The sequence below is a fragment of the Xyrauchen texanus genome, chromosome 17, assembly GCF_025860055.1.
Source record: "Xyrauchen texanus isolate HMW12.3.18 chromosome 17, RBS_HiC_50CHRs, whole genome shotgun sequence".
In the NCBI taxonomy this organism is placed as follows: Eukaryota; Metazoa; Chordata; class Actinopteri; order Cypriniformes; family Catostomidae; genus Xyrauchen; species Xyrauchen texanus.
Window position 1 is genome coordinate 2758720 of NC_068292.1, and position 19337 is coordinate 2778056.

Genomic DNA, 19337 nt, shown 5'->3' on the forward strand with positions numbered 1-19337 from the left:
CACCTACAAATGTATTATTCTATATGGTATGACACTGATGAAATGCCACTGAGCCAGGAGTCCATTACGCCATGGCTTGAGTGAGGTTGCTTATGCCTGAATTCTGTATGTTTTTAGCACAAAGGTTTTTTGGGTAGAACTGCGTCAATAAAACCTCTATAACTTGATGTCTTCAGCTGATTTTATAGGTAGTCAGGCATTCGACAGCAGACACACTTAGTGAGCAATAAACATTCAGTATGTGTCAGTGAGATGACATTTGTGGAAAGCTACAGTCTAGTGGACATATATATGACATCAGCTGTCACCCGGGGCAACCAGACCTTTAAAGGGGTCATCCTTCAGAGCAAGCTAAGAATATAGCAACTATCACTGACTATGTTTGCTTGATGAACCATCAGTTTGTCGAATGTGACATCACAGCTTTTGTGAAATGTGCAGGCCAGCGGAGACTGAAATCATATATGGATACAGCATTGACGTGTTCTGATCTGTTCCAAACTCTAATGACCTTCCTCCCAGAATTGCTGTCTAGATAGACAACTCACCAGGTTTGAGAAAAGAAGAAAACTTCTGATCTTATTTATGATCCAGAAACATTCGAGAGAGACATTAAACAGAACACATGAAATCACAACCCATTTGACAGTTTATTTTTTAAAGCAGCCACAGCAGAAACATTGGCAGTCTTGGAGTATGGTGGTAGGTGTACTGAGTACAGTTAAGATAGTCAAATATTTTTTCTCCATCACCTAATGTGTTTTCCAATCTTGGACTGAAGAGTCGCCAGCTACTGCATGGGACTTTCCCCTTTCATTTCCATGAGGCAGTTTTTCCAGATGAAGAGTTGGAATTGTAGAAACACTGAAAGAGTGAGCGCTGAGGCCAATTAATTGGCTTCATATCTAACAAACTCACCCTCTGCTGTGAGCTTAATACCACCACATTAATTTACTATTCAGCCTCATATCATAACAATCTCACTGCTTACATACAAAGGTGTCATAAACAAAATTTTGAAGCTCACCTTTACAGTAATACACATATATTTCACAGATACTGTACAGTACAGCCCAAAAGTCTGACACCAGTCATAACGCTACTGTTCTGCATTTTTGTAGTTCAGTAGATTTATTTTTCCATTACAAATAAAATGATCAGTTCAACGATTTGCATGAAAAGTCTAACAGCAAAATGAATATGAATTTCAGAATTTCTTAGTTTTTAGCCTATCCCCATTTTGCTTTAATGACAGCATGCACTCGAGCTGGCATGGAGCTTAATTTGTATGAAACCTGATGATCATGTTATCCAGCATGATTTGAGAACGTTACAAAGATCAATGGAAGCAAGGAAATCAGACCTTTTGTACTGAGTTAACATGGTCAGTGTAACAAATTTGCTTATTTGGTTAGCGATAGGTTAGGAAGTTGTTTAGTCATAGTGCAGGATCTTATTTTAATTTCTCGTCATAACATTTATTTAAAACTTAAAACTGTTTATTTATGGGTATATATGATAATCAGACTTTTTTACTCCATAACTGGAACATCCCAACATGTAAGAACGATGCCACATATGGATGATGTGCTTTTACCCAACATCCAGTTTTAGTGTAATTGTCACAAAACGCTCTACAACACCTCCTCCTGGCGTCATCCGATCCCTTTCCCCTGAGTATTAACACTTCATCTCCCATCTCTCCCCTCTGCACTCATCACCATCCAGCCCTGCTGAATTCCCTTGTTATCTTCAGCATTATCACCTGTTGCTCCCTATCCTCCCTTTATATGGACTGCTTGCTCTTTTGTTCTCTGTGAAGTATTGATTTGCCTATCCGTCTGTATCACACGTAACTCAGTTATCCCTGGACCTTCGATCTCTGACCTGGACTGTCTAATGAACTTTCGTACCTTCGCTGCCTGCCCTGACCTTGGCCTGTGCCTCACTCTGAATATTGGATCGCCCCTCTACTAATTCCGGCCTGAGCGTTCTACTTATGCCTGCCTGAGTTCTCTTCGTTTGCCAGCTTAAGCTTATGTCAAGCTTTCCTTGTTTTGTTACCTGTTTTCAATAAACCTCTGCAAATGGATCTTACTGCCTCAGCCTCTCTGTCACAGAATACTTCACCAACACAAGATCCAGCAGACTTTCACCGCCTCGCCAACGAGGTTTCCTCTCAAGCATCTGAGCTGGCCACACACCGTCAGCAGTTGGTCAAACTAACCTCTCTCACCGAGGAGCTGGTGAGGTCCGTTCAGGCGTTATCCTTGCAGATCGTGGCCGCTAATCAGGCTCCGGCTTCCGCTGCACCTGCGCCTTCTCAGCCAGTCGTGAGTACCACGTCCAACAATCCCAGATTGTCATTTCCCGAAAAGTACAATGGATCACCCACCATTTGTAAAGGGTTTCTCATGCAATGTGAAATTTATTTCAACCAGTCCCGGGAGCACGTCACTGATGAGAGCCGTATCTCCTTTATATGCTCGCTTATCACTGGAAAGGCGTTGGAATGGGCAACGGCAATGTGGTCAGGAGGCCAGCTGTCGTCTTTCACTTATGATGTTTTTGTTACCCACTTCAGAGAAGTATTTGAACACCCCGCTGGAGGAAAGGAGCCTGGAGACCTACTGCTCGCTCTACGTCAGGGAAGTTCCACCGCTGCAGATCACACTCTCTCCTTCCGAACGCTTGCGGCTCAGACTGACTGGGGGGAGGAACCACTGAAGCTTCTGTATCACAAGGGATTAAATGCGGACCTTCAGGGAGAGTTAGCGTGTCGTGACGAGGGAAAGACCCTCAATCAAATCATGGATCTCGCCATCCGTCTCGACAATCTGATCCGTGCTCGACACACACCATTCAGAACCAGTTAGAATACCGAGCCCTACACCAGTTCGGAGCCCGAGCCTATGCAGATCGGTTACACTCACATCTCCACCGCTGAGCGTGAGAGAAGACGACGTAACCATCTGTGTATGTACTGCGGACAAACCGGTCATCTGAGGGCTTCCTGTCCCGTAAGTCGCGCACCTCGAGATTCCGCTGCGGTGAGTTTTTGTTTACCCTCTCTTAATTCATTCATCGTAGAGATTTCACTAAATGTCAATGAGAGAGTTATTAAATTGAGGGCTTTAATCGACTCGGGTGCTGCTGGAAACTTCATTGACTTAGCCTTTGCCAAGACTCATCATCTCTCTCTTCTTCCTTGTGGACCCCGTGTGACAGTGGCAGCGTTAGATGGGCGCCCCCTGGGGACTGGAGAGGTTCAGTTCACCACACAATCCCTCACTCTCTGCATTGATTCGCAGCACACAGAATCAATTCAGTTCTTTACTATCAACTCACCTCTTCATCCTGTGATCTTGGGATTTCCCTGGCTGGAGAAACATAACCCACACATTTCCTGGGTAGAGAGGAGGATTATTCAGTGGTCACCCTTTTGTCAGAGAAGTTGCATGTCCGCTGTCCAGGGTTCTGAAACTAACTGCAGGTTTGCTGTTCAGAGTCCGGAGACGGGCTCTCTCTTCCCCAAGGATTTATGTCCTCAGGAGTTACCCGCAGCTTACCATGATCTAGCCCTGGCATTCAACGAGAGGGAGGCTTCTCATTTACCACCACATCGGGCGGGTGACTGCGCCATCGAACTCCTGCCAGGTTCCGTACCACCGCGCGGGAGAGTTTATCCCCTATCTCAACCTGAAACTGAGGCCATGAATTCGTACATCGAGGAGCAGCTTGCTAAGGGTTTCATTACCACCTCTACGTCTCCAGCATCTGCCGGTTTCTCTTTTGTCAAAAAGAAGGATGGGGGTCTCCGGCCATGCATTGACTTTCGGGGTCTCAATGAATTAACGGTCAAATACCGCTATCCACTGCCACTCGTTCCAGCTGCCCTGGAGATGCTCCGAACTGCCCGCTATTTCACCAAACTAGACCTACGAAATGCATATAATTTAATTCGTATTCGGAGGGGTGACGAGTGGAAGACAGCCTTTTCCACAACTTCCAGCCATTATGAATATCGGGTGATGCCGTTCGGACTTTCTAACAGTCCTTCCGTTTTTCAAGCCTTTGTCAATGAGATTTTCCGGGACCTGCTCAATCGGAGTGTTATTGTATACACTGATGACATCCTGATTTTCTCCGAAACCCTTGACGCACACATCAGGGATGTACGTATCGTCCTTCAGCGTTTAATTGAGAACCAGTTATATGCCAAAATTCAAAAGTGCGAATTTCATCGGACACGAATCGCTTTTCTGGGGTACGTCATCAGTGCTGAGGGAGTGCTTATGGATGACAGCAAGGTCCAAGCGGTTGTTACCGGGTGCGAGAGGTCCTGGACTCCAGACGCCGTGGTGGGTCTCTGCAATATCTTATCGACTGGGAGGGCTACGGACCTGAGGAGCGCTCTTGGGTCAGGGCCCAGGATATCCTGGATCCCGCACTGCTCACCAACTTCCACCGTAACCATCCTGATTGACCTGCTCCCAGACCCCGAGGAAGACCTCGTCGACATCCAGGACCTCGCTGCCGGAGCCGCATGCGGGGGGGGGCTCTGTCACAGAACGCTCTATGACACCTCCTCCTGGTGTCATCCGATCCCGTTCCCCTGAGTATTAACACTTCATCTCCCATCTCTCCCCTCTGCACTCATCACCATCCAGCCCTGCTGAATTCCCTTGTTATCTTCAGCATTATCACCTGTTGCTCCCTATCCTCCCTTTATATGGACTGCTTGCTCTTTTGTTCTCTGTGAAGTATTGATTTGCCTATCCGTCTGTATCACACGTAACTCAGTTATCCCTGGACCTTCGATCTCTGACCTGGACTGTCTAATGAACTTTCGCACCTTCGCTGCCTGCCCTGACCTTGGCCTGTGTCTCACTCTGAATATTGGATCGCCCCTCTACTAATTCCAGCCTGAGCGTTCTACTTATGCCTGCCTGAGTTCTCTTCATGTGCCAGCTTAAGCTTATGTCAAGCTTTCCTTGTTCTTTTACCTGTTTTCAATAAACCTCTGCAAATGGATCTTACTGCCTCAGCCTCTCTGTCACAGTAATTGACCATGATATACTGTACATCTGTACAAATGTTTTAGAATCAGTGTTAGTAATATATGTCCAGTTAATGTGATGAACTACACCTATGGTTACTTTCTACATGGACACCTGTGTGAACTTGAGGGGAACTGACATACGTCCACTAAAAATTACCTTGACACCAGTTGATTACATATGTTTTCAAAAATGGCTCAGAAAAGTTAGTTCTAAGAAAAGCTCTGACATCATTTGTTTGCAGATGACTCTTGGTAATACAATGAAATTCATATATTTATATATTTATAAAGTTGTCTCGTCAAATAATTTTTGTCCTGAAAATTATTTTTATTATGTATATATCTGGGGGTTACGTAGGTAACCGTGGTTCTACGACTGAGTGGAGGACCGCCAGAGCAGTATCCTAACTTATCTAGTGGGTGAATTTCCCTTGTGCTCACATCTTTGCCAAGTATAAATATCAAAGTCGTCACCCCCCGTTACCATGATGCTCAGGCAGATAGCCTATAAAGGCTTGTCATTACGGCATGTCTGATCTCTGGCTATTCTCGTCTTCCCGAGTGACCAGGGGTCTGGCGGTCCTCCACTCAGTCGTAGAACCATGGTTACCTGCGTAACCCCCAGTTCTACTTCCTTTCATTCTGGACCACCAGAGTGGTATCCTAACTTATCTAGTGGAGGCCGCATACCAAAGCTGTCACGAGGGTTCTACTGCCCATCAGGTACATTTGAAACAAAAAGTTTAAAGGGGTCATCGGTGATTTATACTCCAATGAGTAACATATACAACAGACACTTTGTCAATGCTCAATGAACCTTTATTCAAGTTGAGAATCGTTTGTAACCATCACAGAACACACTTGTGGCATTGTAGCCAAATTAAGCCTGTAAAATCTGGCAATAGTAGATGGAGTTTTCCACGTTGCTGCATCACAGATGTCAGATAGCTGTACACTATGCAGGGCTGCCCAGGAAGTGGCAACTGCACAAACTGAATGGCATTTCACAAAGGCCGGGATTTCATGACCTGCATTGGAATAAGCATGCAAGATTACCTCTGTCACCCAATGAGATAATCTATCCTTAGACACAGCTAAACCCTTTCTGTGATCACCATAACACACAAACAGCTGATCAGTGACCCGTCAGGCTGCTGTCACTTCCAAATACTGCCGAAGATCCCTGACTGGACACAGGACTGACCTGTATTCATCTGTAAAAGCAGATAAAATAATGGGCTTGTTCATGTTTTGTGGTGACAATACCTTCAGATGAAATGCTGGGTTTGCCACAGCGTTACCTGTTTACACTCAGGTCCCCAGCGTAAACACTGCAGGCTGACTGATAACGCATGCAATTCACCAACACGTAGTGCAGTGGCTGCGGCCAGCAAAAAAGCTGACTTGAAGGAAAGCCACTTAAAACCTATATCAGTTAATGGCTAAAATGGTGTGCAGGAGAGGCTACTCAAAACCAAATTCAGATCCCATTGCAGAACCAAAGCCTTGCGACTGGGTCGGAGTCGGCTAACACCCTTAATTAACATTCTAGTTAAATGCATGCCTAAAGACAAACCTTCAACTGGTCCTCTGTGTGCGGACAATGCTGCCAAGTACACCTTAATTGTGGAGCAAGACAGACCATGCTCTAAGAGGCTCTGCAAAAAGTCCAAGATGTTACTTATAGTGCAAGCATGAAGGTCAATTTTCCCTTTTGCACACCACTGAGAAAAAGGTCTCAGAAGTTCAGTAGTGTGTGCTCAACCCCTTGTGAACATTCCAATATGGTTGGGTTGCCCCTAGGGGCCACAGCCATAACTTCAGTTTGTGGGGCCTGTTGTGCCACAACATCCCATCCACCTGAGATAATAAATCTGGTCTTAATGGCAGTGGGCATGGCCTGCCTGTCAGTAAAAGCAACAATAGGGGAAACCATGGTATGTCTCTCCGTTGACACGAAAACGAAGGAACCTCCTGTGATGTGCCACAATTGGAATGTGGTAGTATGCATTCAGGTCTATAGTAACGAATCAATTGTTTCTGTTCACTGCACGTATAACGTCTGCTATTCTTAGCATGTGAAATGGTAGACACTTCAGAAAGACATTGAGGTCTCTTAAATCCAGAATAGGACAAATCCCCCCATTCTTTTTTGGAACCAGGAAGTACCTGGAGAAAAATCAGTTTAACTGGTCTGAGCCACGCACAATTTCTATGGGCTGTTTTTTTTAGCAGTGACTCTATTTCTGTTCCTAATGCAATCAGATGCTTTGGAGTCCGCACCATTGTAGGGCAAACCCTGGTATTTGGAGGTGGTCGATGGCGAAACTGCTTTTTGTATCCTGTTGACAAGGTGTTTAACCCTCTGGTGTCTGAGGGTGTTTTGGGCCCTATAGAAGTTTTGACATGCCTTGACATTTGTGCTTTTTTCAGTTGCTTAAAAACACATTAATGGCTAAAGTCTGATAACACTGTATTCAGCACAAACTGGGCTAAATTAATATGTGAGCAACATGTGTGTACAGGTTTGTATTTTTGAGAAAATAACGTTTATGCATGGTTTTTGAGTTGAGTCATTGAAATAAGGCCATATAACACATACACATATAAACACATTTGTCCACAAGACTTTTGAGAACTGGATCTTATAGTCTAGTGTTTTTTCTACAAAGTGATGTGAAAACCATCCTGATCACTTATTCATACAAAACAATATAGTAATTGAACTTTTGTTAGACACTTTTAGTGTTGAAAGCTCATATGCGAGGAGGCGTGAACTATTATGAATATTGAGGTATTTACACCTGAGGAGACTAAAGACCCCTCCCCTGGGCCTATCAATGGAGACTTAATGATCAAAATCAAGTTTTAAGTTAAAAGAAGTTACATCTTTACATAAAGACTTTACTTAAGTTTATACCTACACTACCATTTAAAAGTTTGAGAAGAAGTCTCTTCTGATCACCAAGACTATTTACAAAGACTATTTTCATTTATTTGATCCAAAATACAGTAAAAACATTGTGTGAACTAATTTTACAATTTAAAAGAACAGTTTTCTATTTGAATATATTGTAAAATGCAATAGCTGCAAAGCTGAATTTTCAGCATCATTACTGCAGTCTTCAGTGTCAGATGATCCTTCAGAAATCATTATAAGATGGTGATTTTCTAATATGGGCATATTTAAAGTGCATTTTACTCATTTAGACATGAACCCATATTTGCAAGCACAAGCTTTGTTGATAATGAGGCAGCATAAACACTAGATCAAATATATTCTAAACATTAATATAATTTTATATCATATTACATATCATATTTATATCATACAGCATACAATTTTAATGCCTGCTTTAGCCGAAACAACATTTACATGTAACTAAAACTTGCTTATTAGGATATATTTCAAATGTCAATACTCTGAATCCTGGTTGGCAAGTCTGGTAAAATATGTACATGTTTATATAAAATAGCATGTCAACTAATGAAAACTAAATGACTTACTCGTCCGAAATTGTATCCTCGGCTGAATCAAGTCTCTCTTCAAAATACAAACGTTCATCGTAGTCCCGCTCTTCTTCTGAGGAAAATGTTAACTCCTCCTTCCTATCCAGGAGTTTCATCGCCTGTGTATCGTTGCAAACGAGCAGTAAAATGAATGAATTGTTTACATCAAACCTCTGAACACTGTCGGGGGCGTGTACCATTTGCATTGATCGCCTCAGCACATTAGCGTATGAATGGCACGCTCTGCTGGTGGGTGGGATCACATTAGAGATAATTAGATATATATACAAAATATACAGCGCTTTGTTTCATACAGATTACATTGCAGGAGAATATTTGTTTTAAATTTCAATAGTTTTATTTAAAAGTAGACATTTTAAGCTTTCTTTAGACATACGTTTCATGTTTGTGTGATAAGTATTCGCAGAGTTTCAGTTCATTTTTGTGACATGTTTCAGAAATATGCTCGTGAACACGGAAAAAAAAGCTATTTTTTTTATTTAATTTATTTTTATAAATTTTTTTATAATAAATATTTATATAAAAAATAAATATTTTATATAAATAAATTTATTAATTTATTAATATTTATTTATTTTTTTATTTTTATTTTTTTATTTTTAAAGCTATCACCCTTTTTATTTTCTTTATTTGACAAAAGCACAAGGTTTTGTTGTTATTGTTAGTGTACACAAATAAAAGTAGACCCTTTATAGTCTCTAATGATGTCTTACACTTATCTGTATGCCCCAAAATGAAGGAGTATTTTAAGTTGTTTCCGCTGTAATGACGAAAATATCCAGCAGGACGCGCCAGCGCGTCCGTCGACCCCAGAGGGTTAACAGCCATGTGTCTAATGTTACTGCCAGCACTGGTAGTAGGCTGCACCCTAGATCTGAAATTGTGCCTTGACGAAGCATTGAATCGTGAGGCCGCTCTGGACTGCATTCTGACCTGCTCAAAGCTAGTACTATGTTGTTGATGATGTGGATAAGGATGCCTGAAGGTAGTTTGCCGCCTTAAATGCTTCGAACGCATTTCAGACGCAATGAGACGTCTGTCTAATACTTCCTGAGCCTGTACACCAAACACCTGTCCCAGAACAAGGGTAAGCTGGCGCAAAATGTTCTTACCAGATTCTGGCAATGGAGTCTGGTCTAACCACACCTGCTTTCTTAGCTGTGTCAAAAGACCCAGAGACCTACCACATTCTTACACAGCTGCTCCAACTGCTTGGAGTGAAGCTTGTAATATTTCGGTACATCCTGATTCGTCCGATGAAGGTAATGAAGCACTGAGTGCCAACATTAACTGTCCCAATGTATTAGAGATGCATCCGACATTCGCTACAGCACTGTAAGTTTTACGCACAAGTGCATCAGACTGTTTATATTCTGGCTGTGGACAGCATGGCTCAGAACGCAGCGTTTCATCAGCCTGCGCAGCAAGTGACACTACTATAGTTTCTACTGGTGGAATTGAATCCAACCCAACTGACCCTGTATCTGCCATACTAGCCAGCATGCATGTTACCTTATCAGGCCGCATGGTCAAAGCACTCTTGAAACTAAGTGATAATTCTTTAATGAAGTCACCACACTGTGGGACAACTAAATCATTAACATGACCAGAACCATGGCAAAACAGGTTAGGCGCCTGATTAGTTTCAATAGGTGGAGCATCAAGGTCGAGTCTTGCCAAAGCCACTTATAATTTATCGTAAGTGGCTTGCCATTGAACTGAGAAATAGAAAAAATAAATAAATAAATAATTTCAATGCTACAAATCAAAATAGCTAATCAGCTTAATCACTATATCTCTACATAATTATTCGATGACCAGCTGCGACAATGCTGCTTGCGACAAGACAACATTTGAAATATAAACAAAGTAAGGTGACACAGCAGTCGCTTAATTCTGCTTACCTTCCAGCCGTTTAATAACAGCAAAAAAAAATGGAACGCTCGCCAACGAGCGTATCAAGTTATTTATAGATCAAGCTCTGTAACTTCACCCTCTGGAACATTTTCTGCAAAGACGAGAATTGGTAAGAGATCGGACATGACGTAATCTGCCTGAGCGTCATGGTCACGGGGGTGACGACTTTGATATTTATACTCGGCAAAGATATGAGCACCAGGGAAAGTCTCCCACTAGATAAGTTAGGATCCCGCTCTGGCGGTCCGGAATGAAAGGAAGTAGAAATACATTTACAATTGGCATCTTTGCTTTGAGGTGACAAGTTAAGGTAAGTTAATTTGTATTCTATATTTCATACACAGCGGTCATTCAGATTTAAAAGTTTTTGCCTATAGGAGAATTAAAGACTTCAAGTCAAGTTCTCAAAATTTTAAGAACATAATATTAACAATAATAGTATAAAATAAAAGTTTAGTTTGGAAATGGATAAATAAGGGAAATGATTGAGTGATTTAATTTTGTTGTTTTATTTGGCTTAGTGAGGGGAGCACAAACAGAACAGTAGAGTTCCCAGGACTGAGCCCTGTAGGACACCAGCTTAATTTTCTGAAAAAGGACTTTGCTTCCATCACACACGTCTTGTGTCTGTGACACATGAAAACATATAACATGAATCTTTTGTGGATCTAAGGAGGAACATGATTATTTAAAAAATGCATAAATAAATGTGCTCATTAAATCCTCCTGTAAACAAAAGAGAGGTGTGGTGCTGCTAGAATACAAAAACCATGTGACCCAGGCCTGCTTTTAATTTTTTGCTCATGTCATTCAAGTTTTGGCTGGGTGGAGTCTGGTAAAAGAGAGAGAGAGAGAGAGGTTTAAAATTTCTTTAATCAATCATCATACACTTCACACACTATATATATATATATAAAATATTCAAAAATAATTACCAATTAAATGATAAAGACTCATCTTCACAAAGTACAAGCAAACCAGTATTTACACACCATTTATGCACAATGTTTCCTGTAGTTCTATAAAAACATATTCTACCCTTATTCTTGATTCCACTAATGCTTTAAAAAGATTTATAACATTAATAATTTGCCCTACAAGTGCAAGTCTTCCAAATTGCTAATTTTGCTTGTCCAATTATAAAATTGGCAACATTACATCGTTCCTTCTTCACTTTAGAAAACCTACACCCATAAATAAAAATTATTTTGTTAAAATCAAAGACGAGAATCCTTCGAGAATCCTTTCCAGCAATGCAAAAAGCGACACTGATCTTGGACATTCAATAAAAACATGAAAGCCTGTTTCATGCATATTACAAAAATGACAAGAACATTCAAGTTAAATCTGGAAACAAAAACAATAGTTGCTAACACACATTGTAATATTCTCCATTGCAAATCTCCTGAATGTTTTGGAAGGGGACTGTAAATGGAACAAGGGAAAGGAGGAGGTGAGAACCGGCTTGACAATATAAATAATATTTAATTAAATAAAAAGTCAAACACACATGGGGCAGCTGCCCTTAAACCCTCTCGCTCTGTCGCACCACAGTCCGCTGTCGGCCTTTATCCCTCTCGGAGGCTTGATTAGCCTGATAAGGGGCTGGGTGTGTGGGGAGCCCCCGGCATGACATACACCACCCCCCCTCCTATTTCCTGGATTTCGGCACCAGTGTAAAGGGAATAATGGAAAGGAGGAGGCGAGAACAGGCTTGACAATATAAATTATATTTAATTAAGAACTTAAACAAAAAGACACAAACACACATATGTCAGATAGCTGCACATAAACACCCTCTCTCTCTCTCTCGCTCTCTCTCGCTCTCTCTTTCTCTCTCGCACCACCATCCGCAGTCGGCCTTTATTTTAACAGCATTCCAACCAGATTGGTTTCATGGCAAACCTCAGGTGATACGCTTCACTTAGGAAAAGCTAACTGTATGGGCCCATCCTCTATAGCACAACATAAAAACTGAAAAAGGAGAGGAGGAAAAGCGGCTTTCAAGCCTGAAAACAACTGCTCCACTACCCTCACAGATTTCAAATCAACCTGTCTCACAATATCTTCTGCTTATCTCCACTTTTTGGAGACTAAGTCAATCAAATGTCCCACTTTAGTGAATCCTTTCTTCATTCTTCAATACTATACTATTAGACATCCAAATATTTCCCAAAGAAGGATTAAAAAACAATGGTTGATCCAAGCCATAATGATCATTTTCAGACATATACAACTTAAACACATTCCAAGATTTTAAAACAGATGCATAAAAATTAACTTCAGATGTATCATTTTCATTAAAAGGTGACATAAAAATAAAATTGTTTATCAAGCTCAACACCACAAATAGATTTTAGTATAGCTAACCCAAATGACACACAAGGAATAAATTCTGTAGAGAAAAGCAGTCTCTGGGCAGATTTTAGTCTCATAGCTTTGACCTTAGCAGAATGCTCGATCAGTCCTTGTCCTCCTTCATTTGCTGGCAGATATAAAATACCAGGAGGAAGCCAGTGGAAACCATCCCAGAAAAAAATCAACAAACACATTCTGTAGATTTTGTAGTAGTTCCTTTGAGGGGTCAATAACAGTTAAACGATGTCAAAGCATGGATGCTGCTAAATTATTTACAACAAAAACCCTCCCTCTATAAGACAATTGTGGAAAAATCCATCTCCACTTCTGCAAGCGACTAGCTACTTTTTCACAGAACCTTTTTCATAAAACCTTCCCAATTTTGGTGCCAGTTAATTCGAGCCGAGGAGGCTTTTGATAGGTCTCAAATATCCTCATTTGATCTAATAATCACGGTAACATCGTCTGCATAAGCATGAGTTTAACTGTTACCATCTCTGAAGTAAAAGGCCCTACTGTTGAGATTCCACCAAGTTGACATTTCAGAACTGTTAGCAATGGTTCACCATACATTTTAAGATACTATATATGTCAGTATACAATAACTTAACATAGGAAAGGTAATCGCTGCTCTCCGTAGATTCACCGGTAAAGTGCCTCTATCAAAACACTCTAAAAAACTGAGAACAATTCTTTTCCAATGACTGGCCAAAATTGCATATAGAATTCTTCAGTTAATCCATCCAAACACAGAGCCTTGCCTGAAGACAGATATTTAATGGCTGCAGTCAATTTGTTCATATGCAACGGTTGATCAAGTTTAGAATTATTTTCTACCATCAGATGAGGTAGATCCCAGAGAAGTGTGTCTGTTATTTCTCCATCACATGGTTCCGCTCTATAGAGACTTTCATAAAACTGCAAAGCATAAGCAATTATTTCATGTTCTTGTTTTTTTCCTCCATTCTGGAAGTTTCCTATGAATAAACGTTTTCCTATCCGCACTTTTCTTCTACAAATTGAAAACGAAGGATGTTGAAGAATCCATACAATTAAAAGACATAAACCTTGCACGAATCAGAGTCTCTTTGGCTTTTTCTACTAGAAGGCTCCGAAGAAGAATTTTTCTTGTTTCCAAAATTTCAGAAGTACTTTCATCATACTCTTCAATGTTCAACTGCAAAATATCTTGTTCAAGTTGTCAACATTTTTTTCAAGGATAATCCTGTTATGTGTAGAATACTTCTGACAAAAAATATTTACTTGAACTTTACCAATGTCCCACCATTGTCTCAGGGACTTATACTGAGTTTTTCTCTATCTCCATTCCTCCCAGAAAAGTGTAAAAGCTTACACAAAATTGTGATCCTGTAACAGCCTATTACTGAAACGCCAGTAAGGACATTTAAAAGTGATCTGTGCTGAAGTGACAGTGACAGACATATAGTGATGGTCTGATAAAGCAGTGGTAGTAATGCAACTAAAAAAATGTCACTAGCACTTCTTTGTACATACATTCTGTCAAGCCTTGCTGCAGAATTGAGAAAATGCTTCTCTCCAAACAACAAAATCATAATAGATTATTAATTTTCTAAAAGCCTCTGCTGAGTGACTGTGTGGTTCTTCATGATTCCTATCTAATGTGTGATCTAAAGTACAGTTAAAATCTCCAGCCAATACAATAATCCAACCCTGTGGGACACTGATTAATGCTGTAAAGTTTTCCAAAAAAAGGGTACGTTCTGTCCCAATATTAGGGGCATATACATTAAAGAGTGAGAAATTAAGACCATGTAAAGTAAAATCTACTCTTCCTGAAAGGAGATCAAAAACACTCACATGTTGATCTTTAAATTCAGATCCAAAAAGAATAGCCACTCCTGCACTGCTACTGGATCCATGACTTAAAACAGCCTTTCCATTCCATTCACTCTGCCATTGTGTCTGATTACTCAAATCTGTGTGAGTTTCTACCATTCTTAATAATAATATAATCAAAAAAAGACAATCTTTTCACAGGATCATGGCACCCATTCATATTTAAAGAGCCAAAACATAAAGGTGCAATGATGATAGAAGAAAACAAAGATATCAAAACGTGCTCTTCATTTTTTACCATGCAAAGAACTTCTCACATTGCTCAGAATCTTCTTGAGACAATATGTTTTAGGCTTATCAAGCTCATCAAAAGAAGCTTTTCTTGTTGATGCTGCCCCAGATGACAAAAAAAAAAGTAATATCAGGAAAGATAGTCTCAATTTTAGGCTTACGAAGTCCTTTAGTACAATCAAGAAAGTCATCAATTTGCTTAACATTAAACAGTGTCTGTGCACTTGAAACAGTCAAATTATTCTCATCCAAATAGCTCCCCACATCTTCATAGTCATTGTCAGAATCTTCACTTTGTGCATATGTACTCAAATCTTAAGAATTTTCATCTTCTACACTTGGACTACTCATGTCCTGTGTATTTACTGTGGTCTTAGTAGGTTGCGTCTGATTTACTTGACTATGTGTATTGCAGACATTCTCTACCTGCACTTCACAGAGGCCTGATTCCACTTGTATAGCATTCTTTTCACTTCTTACACCAGTCACCTGGATTGCTTCTACAGAAGCATCTTTTGAGTTGTCTGACCCCACACGCACCTCAGTTGAGGTACTTGGTGATAGGCTCTCAACAGCTGACAACAAATCTGATGTTACACCTGCCGCATTCACCTCACTACCACTTGCTTGGCTGCTATTTTCTGCATTAACAGTGATAGCTGTATTATCTGGATTCATTCCATCCCTGTTAGGGCAGGTCTGCCTAACATGACCAAAACCTCCACACACAAAGCATTTCATCATTTCCAAAATGATGAAATTCGTAAACTTTTTACCATCAAATTTCAGCTTTACAGACAAATTCAGAGCTTCAGTCTGAGAATTCAAAATCATAATCGCTTGGCTTCTAAACGACATTACATGTTTCAGTTCTTACTATTCAGTTCTTACAACCAAGTGCAATCATCTTAATAGGGCTCATTAGCTTACCATACCTCCAAAGTATTTCCTCAAATTTTTCACTTCTTACAAACAGAGGAACATTTGAAAGAGCAATTTTCTTCATTGGACATGACAAAGGCAAAACAGGCACAAATGTGTCTTTGATTGTTAAACCATTCTCAATCAAAGTATCTACCATCTGAATTTCATTCAGAAAAAACATGATGGCCTTGCTCATGTGTGATGCATATGTAATATTTACTCCACCAACTACAGAGCTCACCGCTAATAAACAATCTTCCACCAAGACAGAGGCATCAGTGTAGGATATTTGGTACTGATGATTATGATTAATTCACATATTGGAGTGATATTATTCTCATGGCTTATTGAAAATAATATCATACTTATTTAGGTACAGATTTGATGCAAAATCTTGCAAGCTTCCTTGGACCTCAGATGGCATGGATCAGGTTCCAAAGAGAGCCAGAGCGAAGTCCGAACAGTCAGAAGAGCAGAAGAAGAAGAAGACAAGATAGGAGAGACTGAAGAGAGCGTGTTCTTCCTGTTTGGAAACATTTGAACTGAAATTGACAGCATCCCCAAAGATGTCCTGAGCCAATCAGAAGTGACTTTTCAGAGTACCTTTCCGACAGTTGATTTTATGGTCCTTTGTTTCAGATTCTTTTACAAAATTCATGCTCAAAATAGTACGTTTAATCATGAACATTAATATCTTGAGAATGGTACAAGAGACGTGATATTTGTTGTCATCAGCTTTCTCTATGTAACCAAGAAAATGGTTTGCATACCAAGCATGACATTTTTTCGTGGATATTATACATGAAGGTAACAAAACATGAAAATCCCTGGTTACAAATCATACTGGTTAATTCATTGGTTATACAACATGAATAAAACAGTACACACATTTTAAAGAGGTACATCAGGCTATAATCATTAATTTGTCAGTTATACAAGTTACCACAGTTCAAAGCAATTTTCAGAATTACCTAGCAAGACTAGGTATTGTATAAATCGTACATTTAACTGCATTCTGTACATTTTAGAAGGTTAAATCAGTAAAGTGCTGTGATTTTGTGTTAAATGTTCCTGGATTAAGATGAAAATGAAGTCAGGCCTTCAGTAGGATTGTTGATGCTTGGTCCATTAATTTATGATGTTGAAGAATTCCAGGATTAAAAGGTTGGGTTTTTGTCATTTCAATTCTTTTGCATGTATAATACTACATCAGTCATAACTTTACAACCATGCCTAATAGTCATCCTCTGGAAATCTTATGCAATTGTCTCCATTGTTCAGAGCACGCTGACCAAAGTCAACAATCCCACTCCAAAACTACTTAAAAAACGTTTATCCAACTCAATAATACTAAAGAAAAAAATTAAGAAAGTAGAAACTCATTCAGAGTTTCTTCACACAGAGAGAGAGTGAGAGAGAGAGAGCAATGCACCGTATTTAGATCCTGAAATGTAAAAACACATAGTATATTGGCCATTTTGGTCAAATATTTCATATGAATTTCAAATAAATTAAATAAATTTGTTTTGCAGTTGTTGACATTAATTTCTTCAGTTTAGTGATTTCAGGGCTGATCTTAGATTTTAATGGGCAAAAAAAAAAAAGAAAAAAACTGCATATTAACCTTCTACAACACTTACCTCTGAGATGGTGAATACTACAGGACATTACAGTGTTCAATGAGGCACTAAAGACTCGTTCTCAATCACCCTTACAATTAAAAATTCCACAGGCATGAAGCTCAATGGGTATTTGGGTTTGCCAACTGTCCTGTAAAAACCAAGACGTCTTGTATTTTGGCCGAAATGAAGAGGTGCCATACAGGATGCCTATTGTCCTGTATTTTAGTCTTAATGTCTGTATTGAAGAGACAAAATGCTCAAGGGCTGAATCAAACGAGGGGGAATCTCACACAACACTGAAACACTCAGAACGCACTAGTGTCCTGTATTTGTGTGGCAATAAGTTGCCAACCCTTATGGAAATCTGCACGGTCACCAATGCTGCCAAACAAGCCATGTGATAAGATGTGTGGATTAATGGTCTTAAACACGGAGGCAACTGAGATTTGACCTGCACCACCTGGATTTAGGGCGAGTCACTACGTCATCACGAGGACTTAGAGTGCATTGGGAATTGGGCATTCCAAATTGGGGAGAAAATAATAAATAAATAAAACTAACCCTTACCATAATAGTACTTCAATCAAAAAAGCATTCTTTAAAAGGATGTGACATGTGTCACGAACCCCGCTCCCTCGCTCCGCCCCCTCGAGCTTCCACGCTCGTTCCGCCCCCTCGAGCTTCCACGCTCGTTCCGCCCCCTCGAGCTCGCACGCTCGTTTTGCCCCCTCGAGCTCGCACGCTCGTTTTGCTCCCTCGAGCTTACACGCTCCTCGGGCTCACATGCCCGCTCCCAATGGCCAGAACATTATGACTACCTGCACTCGTCTCAATCACCCCTTTATTCGTTTCACCTGCACTCGTCTCATCACCTTTCATTGTTTACACCTGCACCTTCCCCTATAAATACCACAGCACATCTGTTTCACGGGTGTTGGTAATTGTGTTTAGTTTCCCGCATCTTTGCCCCCCGCTAGTCTCGTCTAGTTTTGCCCTCCTCTTGATTACCCCCTTAGCTTGCCAGCTCCTCGTTCCCCTAGTACCCCTGTCTACTCCCTTTGTTAGTTTACCCGCCTCTCGATCCTGTTTACCCCGGCTTTGACCCTCGCTCCCCTCTACTACTCTCCCGGATTTGTCCCCTTTACTCTCTTTGATTCCTCGGCTTTTGACCCTACGCTTCCCTCGACAACTCTTCACTGGATTTGCCCGTTTGTACTTTTGCCTGCTTTTATTGCTAACAATAAAAGCAGTTTTTGACTTACATTGTGACTGTCTCATCTTGTGTGTGTGTGTCCGGGTTACAGAATAACCAACCTCACCGAAGACAGTCACAATGCATCACGCAGAGAATTCGCACAGCTCACTAGAGCGGATGTTTTCAGCACACTCTGCCACAGGATCTACCGGCGGGAGTCATGATCGCGCGCTCACAACCCAGGGACAGCAGGTACGTGCGATTTTTGATTTTTGTCACCCTGCTTCACCTGTGTCTGCCCCTGAGCCCGTTTATGCTTCCCATGCATTTTTGAGCGCCGTGAACTCTCCACCCCCGGAGAGGTTTTTTGGCTCTTCGGACGCTGACCAAGGGGTTTTTATGCGAGACAGCGGTTGTGTAACTCATAACCCCGCCCTCGAAATTAAGGAGCCAGCAGCCCGACTCTTGGGGTTGCGTCAGGGGAGTCAACCCTTGGAGGTTTTTGTTATGGATTTTTGTGCCCTGGCGTACCAGGTGAATTTTGATGAGGTGGCTCTGAAAGACATTTTTCAATGTGGACTGAATGAGCCAACCTCATCATTCATGCCAGGTGGTCGCT

The 19337-nt window shown here is 40.8% G+C and overlaps 1 protein-coding gene across 1 annotated transcript in view; it reads left to right on the forward strand.

The window, feature by feature from the left end:
- Positions 1-19337, forward strand: part of LOC127657834 (dual specificity protein kinase Ttk-like) — a 465704-nt gene that overhangs the window by 150011 nt on the left and 296356 nt on the right. The gene's annotated exons all lie outside the window — the stretch shown is intronic.